Source organism: Balaenoptera physalus (assembly GCF_965194825.1).
Source record: "Balaenoptera physalus genome assembly, chromosome: 1".
NCBI classification, from domain to species: Eukaryota; Metazoa; Chordata; class Mammalia; order Artiodactyla; family Balaenopteridae; genus Balaenoptera; species Balaenoptera physalus.
Window position 1 is genome coordinate 11,931,594 of NC_138882.1, and position 13,050 is coordinate 11,944,643.

At 34.3% G+C, this 13,050-nt stretch overlaps 2 long non-coding RNA genes across 2 annotated transcripts in view; both read left to right on the top strand.

The window, feature by feature from the left end:
- Window positions 1-824, top strand: part of LOC309644739 — a 114,924-nt gene extending 114,100 nt beyond the window's left edge. The window contains exon 2 of the long non-coding RNA XR_014254583.1: window positions 259-824. This is a non-coding gene — a long non-coding RNA (uncharacterized lncRNA). The remainder of the gene's footprint in view (window positions 1-258) is intronic.
- Window positions 1-13,050, top strand: part of LOC309644748 — a 486,851-nt gene that overhangs the window by 440,892 nt on the left and 32,909 nt on the right. The window lies entirely within an intron of this gene.

Below are 13,050 nucleotides of genomic sequence, written 5' to 3' on the forward strand. Positions count from 1 at the left end.
TATGTCTTCTTTGGAGAAATGTCTGTTTAGATATTTTGCCCATTTTTTGATTGGGTTGTTTGCTTTCTTTACAGAGCTGCATGAGCTGTTTGTGTATTTTGGACATTAATCCCTTGTTGGTTGATTCATTTGCAAATATTTTCTCCCATTCTGAGTTTTGTAATTTTGTTATGTTTATGGTTTCCTTTGCTGCACAAAAGATTTTATGTTTAATTAGGTCCCATTTGTTTGTTTTTGTTTTTATTTTCATTACTCTAGGAGGTGGACCAAAAAAGATATTCCAGCGATTTATGTCAAAGAGTGCTCTGCTTATGTTTTCCTCAAAGAGTTTTACAGTGTCTAAATCAAAGATTTAGATTTTTGATCCATTTTGAGTTTTTGTGTATGGTGTTAGGGAGTGTGCTAATTTCAGTCTTTTACATGTAGCTGTCCAGTTTTCCCAGCACCACTTACTGAAGAGACTGTCTTTTCTTCATTGTATATTCTTCCCTCCTTTGCATTAGATTAATTGACCATAGGTGCATAGGTTTATTTCTGGGCTTTCTGTCCTGTTCCATTGATCTACATTTCTGTTTTTGCACGAGTACCATACTGTTTTGATGCTCTGTAGTACAGCCTGAGGTCAGGGAGCCTGATTCCTCCAGCTCAGTTTTTCTTTCTCAGGATTGCTTTGGCTATTTGAGGTCTTTTGTGTTTCTATACAAATTTTAAGATTTTTTTGTCCTAATTCTGTGAAAAATGCCATTGGTTATTTGATAGGGATTGCACTGAATCTGTAGATTGCCTTGGGTAGTATAGTGATTTTGACAATATTGATTCTTCCAATCCAAGAATATGGTATATCTCTCCATCTGTTTTTGTCATCTTCGATTTCTTTCATCAGCATCTGATACAGGTCTGATACCATCTTCAGATTATAGGTCTTTTGCCTCCTTAGGTAGGTTTATTACTAGGTATTTTATTCTTTTTGATATGATGGTAAATGTGATTGTTTCCTTAATTCTCTTTCTTATCTTAGTGTATAGGAATGTAAGAGATTTCTGTGTATTAATGTTGTACCCTGCTACTTTAACAAATTCATTGATTAGCTCTAGTAGTTTTCTGGTAGCAACTCTAGGATTTTCTATGTATTGTATCATGTCATCTGCAAATGGTGACAGTTTTACTTCTTTTCCAATTTGGATTATTTTATTTCTTTTTCTTCTCTGATTGCCATGGCTAGGACTTCCAAAACTACATTGAATAAAAGTGGTGACACTGGACATCCTTGTCTTGTTCCTGATCTTAGAGGGAATGCTTTAAGCTTTTCAGCATTGAGAATGATGTTAGCTGTGTGTTTGTTATATACATGGCCTTTATTATGTTGAGGTAAGTTCCTTCTATGCCCACTTTCTGGAGAGTTTTTATCATAAATGGGTTTTGAATTTTGTCAAAAGCTTTTTCTGCATCTACTGAGATGATCATATGGTTTTTAATGTTCAGTTTGTTAATGTGGTGTATCACATTGATTGATTTGTGGATACTGAAAAATCCTTGCATCCCTGGCATAAATCCCACCATATCATGGTGTGTGATCCTTTTAATGTATTATTGGATTTGGTTTGCTAGTATTTTGTTGATTATTATTGAGCATATGTTCATCAGTGATCTTGGCCTGTAATTTTCTTTTTTTTTGTGGTATCTTTGTTTAGTTTTGGTATCAAGGTGATTGTGGCCGCAAAGAATGAACTAGGGAGTGTTCCTCCTCAGCAGTTTTTTGGAAGAGCTTCAGGAAGGTGTTAACTTTTCTCTAAATGTTGATAGAATTTGCCTGTGAAGGCTTCTGGTCCTGGACTTTTCTTCGTTGGAAGATTTTTAATCACAGTTTTAATTTCATTACTTGTGATTGGTCTGTTCATATTTTCTGTTTCTTCCCGGTTCAGTCTCAGAAGGTTGTACCTTTCTAAGAATTTCTCCCTTTCTTCTAGGTTCTCCATTTTATTGGCATGTAGTTGTTTGTAGTAATCTCTTCTGATCCTTTGTATTTCTGTCATTTGTAACTTTTCCTTTTTCATTTCTAATTTTATTGATTTGAGCCCTCTCCCACTTTTTCTTGATGAGACTGGCTAAAGGTTTATCAATTTTATTTATCTTCTCAAAGAATCAGCTTTTATTTTCATTGATCTTGTGTATTGTTTTCTTTGTCTCTATTTCATTTATTTCTCCTCTGATGTTTATGATTTCTTTTCTTCTACTAACTTTAGGTTTTGTTTTTTCATCTTTCTCTTATTGGTTTAGGTGTAAGGTTAGGTTGTTTATTTGAGCTTTTTGTTGTTTCCTGAATTAAGCTTGTATTGTTATAGGGTTCCCTCTTAGAACTGCTTTGGCTGCTTTCCATAGATTTTGAATTGTGTTTCCATTTTCATTTGTCTCCAGGTGTTTTTTTATTTCCTCTTTGATTTCTTCAGTGACCCATTGGTTGTTCAGTAGCAGTTTGTTTAGTCTCTACATGTGTGTTTTTTACAGTTTTTTTCTTGTAGTTAATTTCTAGTTTCATAGTGTTGTGATTGGAAATGATGCTTGATATGAATTCAATCTTCTTAAATTTATTGAGGCTTGTTTTATGGCCTAGCATGTGATCTAGCCTGAAGAATTTTCCATGTGTACTTGAAAATAATGTGTATTTTGCTGTTTTGGGGTGGAATGTTATATATAGCTATAAAGTCTTTCTAGTCTAGTGTGTTAAGTTCAGTGTTTCCTTTTTGGTTTTCTGTCTGGATGATCTGTCCATTGATGAGAATGGGGTGTTAAAATCTCCCACTATTATTGTGTTACTGTTGATTTCTCCTTTTATGGCTGTTAGTACTTGCCTTATGTATTGAGGTGCTCCTATGTTGGGTGCATAAATATTTTTTAATTAATTAATTAATTTACTTATTTTTGGCTGCATTGGGTCTTTGTTGTGGTGCGTGGGCTTCTCACTGCAGTGGCTTCTCTTGTTGCGGAGCACGGGCTGTAGGTGAGCAGGCTTCAGTAGTTGTGGCTCTTGGGCCCTAGAGTGCAGGCTCAGTAGTTGTGGCGCACAGGCTTAGTTGCTCCTCGGCATGTGGGATCTTCCCAGACTAGGGCTCAAACCCATGTCCCCTGCATTGGCAGGTGGATTCTTAACCACTGCACCACCAGGCAAGTCCCTGGGTGCATAAATATTTACAATTGTTGTATCGTCTTCTTGGATTGATCCTTTGATCATTTTGTAGTTTCCTTCCTTGTCTCTTGTAATAGTCTTTATTTTAAAGTCTATTTTGTCTGATATGAGTATTCCTACTGCAGTTTTTCTTTTTATTTCCATTTGTAACAGTATTTTAAAGTCTATTTTGTCTGATATGAGAATTGCTACTCCAGCTTTCTTTTGATTTCCATTTGCATGGAATATCTTTTTCCATCCCCTCACTTTCATTCTGTATGTGTCCCTAGGTCTGAAGTGGGTCTCTTATAGACAGCATATATATGGTTCTTGTTTTTATATCCATTCAGCCAGTCTGTGTCTTTTGGTTGGAGCATTTAATCCATTTACATTTAAGGTAATTATCAATATGTATGTCCTCATTGCCATTTTGTTCATTGGTTTAGATTTGTTTTTGTAGGTCTTTTTTATTCCTTTCCCTTTTTGTTCACTTCTCTTGTGATTTGGTGACTAGCTTTAGTGCTGTGTTTGGATTCCTTTTTCTTTTTTGTGTGTGTATCTATTGTAGATTTTTTGGTTTGTTGTTCCCATGAGGTTTTGATACAGCAGTCTATACACACACACACACACGTTTGTTTTAAGTTGCTGGTCTCTTCATTTCCAATATCCTGCATTTGTGCTCTCCTCACGATTGCTGTTTTTGATATCATATTTGTGTGTGGATGATTACCTACCTTTACTGTATGTTTTTCTTTACTGGTGAGCTTTCCCATTTGTAATTTTCTTGTTTCTAGTTGTGGTCTTTTCTTTTTCCCCTAGAGAATTTCCTTTAGGATTTGTTGTAAAGTTGGTTTCACAGAGCTGAATTCTCTTAGCTTTTCCTTGTCTGTAAAGCTTTTGATTTCTTTGTCAAATCTGTATGAGAGCTTTGCTGGATATTCTTTGTTGTAGGTTTTTCCCTTTCATCTCTTTAAATATATCATGCCACTCCCTTCTGGCCTGCAGAGTTTCTCTGAAAAGTCAGCTGATAACATTATGGGGATTCTCTTGTATATTAATTGTTGCTTTTCCCTTGTTGCTTTTAATGTTTTCTCTTTGTCTTTAATTTTTATCAGTTTGATTAATATGCATCTCTGCATGTTCCTCCTTGAGTTTATTGTGCATGGGACTCTCTGTGCTTCCTGTACTTGGGTGACTATTTCCTTCCTCATGTTAAGGAAGTTTTCAGCTATAATCTCTTTAAATATTTTCTCAAGCCCTTTCTCTCCTTTTGTTCTGGGACCACTATAATGTGGATGTTGGTGCATTTAATGTTGTCCCAGAGGTCTCTGAGACTGTCCTCATCTTTTTTCATTCTTTTTTCTTTATTCTGTTCCACTGAAGTGATTTCCACCACTGTCTTCCACCTCACTTATTTGTTCTTCTGCCTCATTTATTCTGCTATTTATTCCTTCTTGTATATTTTTAATTTCAGTTATTGTATTATTCATCTCTGTTCTTTAAATCTTCTAGCTCTGTTAAACATTTCTTGTATCCTCTTGGTCTATGCCTCCATTGTTTTTCTGAGATCTTGGATCATCTTTACTCTCATTACTCTAAATTCTTTTTCAGGTAGATTGTCTATCTCTACTTCATTTAGTAGTTATTGTGGGTTGTTATCTTGTTCCTTTGTCTGAAACATATTTCTCTGCCATCTCATTTTGTCTAACTTTCTGTGTTTGTGGTCTCTTTTCTGCAGGCTGCAGCATTGTAGTTCCTCTTGATTCTGGTGTCTACCCCCTGGTGGGTGAGGTTGGTTCAGGGACTTGTGCAGGCTTCCTTATGGGAGGGACTGGTGCCTGCCCACTGGTGGTTGGAGCTGGGTCTTCTTTTCCCTCTAGTGGGCAGGATTATGTCCAGGGGCATGTTTAAAAGTGGCTGTGGTCTCCGTATAGCTTTAGGAAGCCTATCTGCTGATGGGTGGGGCTGTGTTCGTATCTTGCTGGTTGTTTGGCCTGAGGAATTCCAGTACTGGAGCTTGTATGCTGTTGGGTAAGGCCAGGTCTTGGTGCCAAAATGGCGATGCCACTTTTTGGCCTCACTGCACAGCATGCAGGATCCTAGTTCCCTGACCAGGAATCAAACCCATGGCCCCTGCAGTGGAAGCACAGAGTCTTAACCACTGGACTGCCAGGGAAGTCCCAATCCTACTTTAAAAACAAATGAGGTATGCAGATAAACACATTGTAAGAAATTTATATTTCTTCCCAGGTAAATTGAAATACATGAGAAACTAGAATTCTGAAAAATCATTTATGTTTCTTAGCATATCTTTTTTTTTTCTTAACTAGGAAATTCAGCAAAAATTTTAGTCTCAGATTTGAGAACTCAGATTCAATACAAGGGAAATTAAGAGAAAAGCTTATGATTGATTGGGCTCATTTTTTTTTCAAACAATGGAATTATTGCCTCTAGTCATGACGTTATAGTTTAGTTAAGTTTACCACAGTACCCTAGCAGAAAGAGTAAAGCAATTTAGAGACTCTTTTTTCCCAAAGAGAGCTCAAAGCTAGCTTGGACAGCTGTTCCCTATAACACTCTAAACTCCCTTTCCTATGGGAGAATGTGACAGTTGAAGATGTGACAATCGCAAAGCCAACATTGTTGGGGAAAAAGGAATAGCAGTTTGTAAAACAAACAAACATCATCAAGTTTTATTCTAAAGATACTGTTGCCAGAATTTAAAATACTTTCCCACTGGCCTACTAGGCCTTCAATTATAATTGCTTTAGGATTTAGACTTAATTCCCCATTAATGGAACAAAATATTTGTATTAATTCCTTTTTTCAGATGTAGAGTCAACACAAATAATGTCATTTCTTTCTCTCTTTTTCCTCCTTTCCACCTTCCTTTCCTGTCTTACCATGTGTATTTTGGCATATAATTAAAATACTGTTGGTATAATCAGCAGACTTAAGTAAATGCTGTTTGGTTTATACATTTTAAAGATGGTCTTCCTACTTTTGGATTTACTTAACAGAAGTGTTTATTGTCTAATTTTCCTTTACTTGTAATATTTTCCCACTAATATGACATCTCCAATACTCTGCCTTGGCTTCTCTTATAAAAATATAAACAATTTTGATAATACAATCAAACCGTCATATGTTTACATGTAGGAAAAAGAGTTACTTGATTTATACTGCTGTATTGTTAGAAAGCTCTGAAAAGAATCCACTAAAATACACAATTAATAAAATAGAACTCAATCTTTGCTGGAAGAATGTATAACTCTGCCAAACTTCTGTAAAGTCTAACTTATAATTATTACTCACAAAAGGTAAATTTATAGCACTTAAAGTTGGTAAAGCATTTATAAACTTAAATACATCACTGTAGTACTTTGACATTGAGTATTGTAGTCAGCTTCTTAAAAATGCCCTGCACAATTTAAAGCAGGATATGTCACCTCAGCACTTTATATTGATTGAACAAAATTTCACTAACTGGAAACTGAAGCATTTCATCAGGCAAAGATTGTCCCTACCATGCACATTCAACAGACTCACCTGGGCCTCTAATGATAATAAAAAGGCATTCCACCACCTCCATTGTGATGAGAATAATAAATGGGGAGCACTGCCTGGTTTCTAAAACCTGTTTCTTAGAATAAAAAAAGGATTATATTAAGGAGGAAAATTGATCATGGACAATCCTAACCCATAAAGTAAATAAGGATCATAGAAATAGTAGAGCAAAACATAGTATAGATAATGTTTTTAAATGATAAAAGGCTAATATTCCACAGTTCTAGAATTTTAACAAAGGGTATAAAATGTTCCAATTACATCGAATGATTTAATCCCAAGATAAGACTATTATTTAGCATGTAAGGAGACGTTTACAAGCTAAGTAAGTTTTTAAAAATCTTTATGTTTCACAGTGCAATTTCTAACTGGCATTATTTCCACATTTCTTATGCAATGGCTCTAGTATCATTTATAATAGTGGAGGATGGTTAAAGACTGTGGAAAGAAAGAAAAACATATACAGAGAATATTGTGCTTCAGTTATTGCACTCCCTTGTGTACTGCAAGAAATGGGTAAATGAGTATCCCAGAAATATATATAAATTGATTTTTAAAATTTGAATTAACAGACTTTCTAATTGGAATGATTATTTTATTTTATAGTATTTATTTTATACTGTAAATATTTAGATTTGATTAAAAATAATACCATATTCTGGTCATTTTTTGACAGTGCTTTTGCCTGCTTTTCTCTATCAGTAACAGATACACAAATCAGATTTCTCATCATATCCCCCTAACTTGACTCTCCACTTCTCCTCCTCCCACCTGGTCCACTCCCTGTTGAATACCTTGAGTATTTTCTTTTTCTAATGTAAATTGGACCCCTTGCTACTTAAAACCTTTTAGAAACTTCCATTACACTTATGACAGCATCTGAATTCCTATGTTTGACCTACATTACCCTTGAATATTCCTTTAACCTCACTCAATATTCCTTTCTGTAGCTTACAAAGCTCCACTCACCTTGTGCTTTCTAGGTCCTCAAACACAGTAACTTCTATCCTGCCTCAGAGCTTTTACCTTACCTGAAGCCTCATGTAGCTCACTCCTTCTCAGCCTCTGTGTCCAGACCTCAGATTAATCACCTACTCAGGGAAGCCTCCAAAGACATTAAGTATACAGTGTTTTACTGCATTAGTCTTCATATTATTACTTATTGTTCCTTTGATTATACAGCTAGCAGTTTTATTTTTATTTCTTTATGCATTTATACTTTTTGTTTCTGGGCCTCTATCTGACTATAAACGCTCTGTGGTCTCAAAATATGCCTATCCCATTCACATACATACGATATGTGTACTTCACCATAATTCCGTGTATATGGATTCCAAACATAACCAACATATGGATATGTTGTATCCATATCAACCAGCCTCATGGCTTATACATATTAAATGTTCAGTAGCTGCTTATTGACTCAGTGAGTGAGTGGTTGGTCAATCAACTCAGTGCAATAGTGAAGACAAAGTTTATGAATTTTCATGCACAAATACACTCTCTTGAACACTAGTGGTGTTTTGTAACCATAATTTCGATTGTTTGTATTCAAAGATGATGCATTTTATAATCTGTTTGATTTAAAGCCTCCTGTGTTGTCAAGGATTCTTCTTCTCTGTGTTGTCAAGGATTGTGAAAATGGGAAGCTCATTTTTACTGTTGTTATTCAGATATTCTTATATTTCTTATTAGGTTACTAAGCAACCCACTGACTCTCACACCTATAACTAACATACTCTAAATTAACAGTCATATTTTCATAGTTTCTCATGTCTAATCAAGGCCTCATGTTAATTTTCCTAACTTAGAATTTCAGTTTTTCTACATTATATGAAATTAGGAGATTTACTTTTGACCTAACCTAGTCTTAGGTCTACATGAAGACTTGAGTTCAAAATCAGGTCCTGCAACTAACTTGCTAAAGGAATTTAGGCAAGTCTCCTATCCTCCCAGAGTCCACATTTCTAAGAGCAGGATTAAATCTACTTTGTGAAATTGTAGCAAGGGCTAAAATATTTTATTACACTGCTTAAAGAGGGTCAGCCAAATAGCACTTTCCTGGTAAATAACAGCTTTATCCTAACAGCTAGATCTTCTTCACTCTCCATTTACTTTCAGGATTCTTCCTCTCCCTCTGGCCTGTCCAAGTTGTCTTTCCACAGGTTTCCCACAGGGTAGCTAGATTTTTTTATATGGAATCTCAAGGTTCACAAAAGCACAAAAGTGGAAGCTTCCAGACCTTTTTAGACCCGGACTCACACCTGACACACCATCACTTCCATCACATTCTACTGGATAAATTGAATAATAGGATCAGGCCAGGTTCAAAATAAGAAAAGGCCTAACAGAGTGTGAATCTTGGAAGCCATAGTTCTTTTTATACTAGCAATGACAAATCATAGTCAATTAAAAGCACAAGCTTTGGTCCACATAGTCTTAAGTTGTAACCCTGGCTCTGACATGTTTCCTTGGGCAAGTTACTCTACCTTTTTGCCCTTTAGTTTCTTTATGTCTCAACTGGTAATGATAATAGAATAAAATTCAAAACTTTTGTTATAAGATAACAGATGTAAACCACCTAGGAGTATATCTGGCACTATAGTTAATGTTCAGCAAATGTAAGTTGTGCATATTATTTTTGTTATTCACCAATTACAGGCTTACATTTGACTAAGATACTTAACCCCTTTCAGCATTAATTTCCTATATTTTTTTAATGAGGGTAAAAATTCCCACCTACAAGTGCTGTTCAAAAATTCAATGAGATATGGTCTGGCTTCCTGTTACAGAGTAGTTGGATAGTCAAAAAATCTAGTACTTTCCTCTCCAGGAGTAAAAGTCATGATGGAAGCTTTAAAAAAAATTCATTTCAAAGTGCAACCAGCACAGTACTGAAAATATATAGTAATTTAATTATCAGTTAATATTAGCTAGTTAAAATATTTTTGAAATTTTTTATTTATACATAAGGTAATAGATAAAATATGTAAATTATCTGTTATTATTTATCAACAAAAAGAACTTCCATTTCAATAACTCAAAAGTTCCCTGTGACTACTATGGCTATTGATATACATTATCCTTAAATTATTGGGAAAATGTAAACTTCAAATTATTAATAATTGTGTCTTAGATACTGTCACCAAAGTACAATATAAAAGACTGGAATATTTGCATGGGGTGCAATTTCATAGCTTTGTCAATTGGGTTGAACACGGTAAATGGGTACAAGGCTACACTAAGTAAAATCTTAATGAAACTTAAAATATCATTTACAGTATAGAACTAAGGAAAAGAAGCAAAATTGCTTTGAATGCTCCTACCTTAAAAAGTAATATTTAAACAATGAATCAATAAAAAGAACTCTAAATTATAGCCAATGATTATGCTATTTCAAGTAACTACTTTCCAAATGAGCTAATTATTCAATAAACATTACACATATATTTTAAACTTACAAAGTACATATTGAAAGAGTTCTTTGTGCCTCAAAAAAGACAGAAAGAAACTAGCCTGAAGCTTCTTTGAAAATAACATTGGCTATGGAGCCTGAGGTATACTTGGGATGGAAATAGCATTTTGATATTAGCACCATCGTGAAACCAAAGCATACCACACCTGTCTCAGGCAAACTTTCTCTAATACTCTCTCTCAGTGTTTTTGTCAACCTGTCTTGAAACCTAATGCTGGTTATAGAGAGCATTTCTAATACAGAAATTAAATCTGTAAATATCTAGGAATAATTGTTTTTTAAGTCTCATACATGTACAAGATAAAGATAGCTCAATAGGATTTCAAAAATTATTTCCCTTATGTTGCTTATACCAGCTCCTTATAGACTAATTACATTCAATTTCTCTAACATGGGCATTTATTTTACCTCTATTCTCAACCAAAAAACTGTTGGACCTAGTCAATGAATTCTGTAAGTCCAAGAATATAAAATCAACATACAGAAATCAGTTGTGTTTCTTAAAAAAAAAAAAAAAAAAAAATCTGAAAAAGAAGTACAGAAAGCAAGCCCATTCACAATAGCATCAAATAATAAAATACTTCAGAATAAATCTAACCAAGAAAGCGAAAGATCTGTACACTCTTTCTGTATAAGACTTTAATGAAAAATTGAAGAAGACACAAATGGAAAGATAGCTCATGTTCATGAATTAGAAGAATTAATATTGTTAAAATGCCCATAGTATCCAAAGTCATCTATAGATTCAACGCTATCTCTATCAAAGGTCCAATGGCACTATTTCACAGAAACAGAAAAAGTGATCCAAAATTTGTATGGAACCACAAAAGGCCCCAAATATTCAAAGCAATCTGAGAAAGAAGATCAATGTTGGAGGCATCACATTTCGTGATTTCAAACTATACTATAAAGCTACAGTAATTAAAACAATATAGTATTGGCATGAAAATAGACACACAGACCAATGGAACAGAGTAGAATGCCCAGAAACACATAATATCAACTAATATTAGGTAAGGGAGTCAAGAATATTTAATAGGAAAAGCATAGTTTCAACAAATGGTGTTGGAGAAATTGGATAACTGTATGCAGAAATTGAACCCCTATCTTAAACTACTCACAAAAAATAACTCAAAATGGATGAAAGATTTAACATAAGATCTGAAACCATGAAACTCCTGGAAGAAAACAGTAGGGAAAAACCTTGACATTGGTCTTGACAACAATTATTTTGATATTACACCAAAAGTATAAGCAAAAAAAGCAAAAAACAACAAGCCAGGAATACAACAAATTAAAAAGCTTCTTGTAGTCCAAGAAACAATCAACAAAATGTAAAGGCAAAGTATGAAATGGGAAAAATATTTGCAAGCCATGTATTGGATAAGGGATTAATATCTAAAATATATTTTTAAAAAAAACTCATACAACTCAATAACAATAACAAAATCCAATTAAAAACTGGGCAGAGAAACTGAAGAGACATTTTTTCCAAAGAGACATTCAAATATCCAACAGATACATGAAAAGATACTTAGCATCACTAATCATCAGGGAAATGCAAATCATAACCACAATGAAATATCATCTCACACCTGTTAGAATGGCTATCATCAAGAAGATAAGAGATAACAAGCATTGGGGAGGATGTGGAGAAGAAGGAACCCTTGTGCACTGTTGGTGAGAATGTAAATTGGATTGGACACTGTGGAAAACAGTATAGCAAAAACAAAAGTAGAACTCTCAACAAACAAAAATAGAACTACCATATGATATAGGAATTCCACTTCTGGGTGTATATCCAAAGGAAATGAAAATAGAATATCAAAAAGGTATCTGTACTCCCATATTAATTGCAGCATTATTCACAAAACCAAAATATGGAAACAACCTAAGTGTCCATCAACAGATGAATGGACAAAGAAAATGTGTCTCATATATGTATATATGTGTGTGTGTGTGTGTGGGTGTGTGTGTGTGTAGTTCAGCCATGAGAAAGAAGGAATCCTGCCATTGGCAGTAATATGGATGTACCTTTGTATCTTGAGGGCATTAATGCTAAGTGAGATAAGTCAGACAGAGAAAGACAAATGCTATATGATATCATTTACATGTGGAATCTAAAAAAAGCAAACTCATAGAAACATAGAGTAGAATGGTGGTTATGAGGGGTGGGGGAACTAGGGAGATGTTGGTCAAAGGACACAAATGTGTAGTTAGAAGATGATTAAGTTCTAGAAATCTAATGCACAGCATTGTGATTATAGTCAACAATATTGTGTTATATACTTGAAAGTTGCTAAGCAACTAGATCTTAAATTAAAGATCATTTCACAAAAAAGAAATGATAATTATGTGACCTGAGAGAGTTGTTAGCTAATGTTATGGTGATAACCATATTGTAATATATAAATTACACATTGCACACCTTAAATTTATACAATGTTATATTGTATATGTTGATTATATCTTAATTAAACAAACAGAACTGAAATTAATAGCATGTACCAGTCATATTCTAGAGCCAAATTTTACTTTTACTTCCTGTGAATTGTATAAGTAAAATTACTACAATGGAGTGGTAACTCAAAGGAGTTAATGAGCATCGGTTCTGAAGTTATACGTAATAGAGTTCAAATCTGGCTTCAGCACTTACTATCTATATATCTTTACACCATTTTTCCCAATGGTATGTCTCAATTTTAAGCAACCAGACCATTTTTCAACAATTTGCTTGGGAAAAAATAGCTTGTTCATTAATTCCACAGTTAGTTTTCGATCTTCTTCTACAGCACTATCCAAGAGAAATGACACTGATGTGAATCACATAGGTGATTTTTAATTT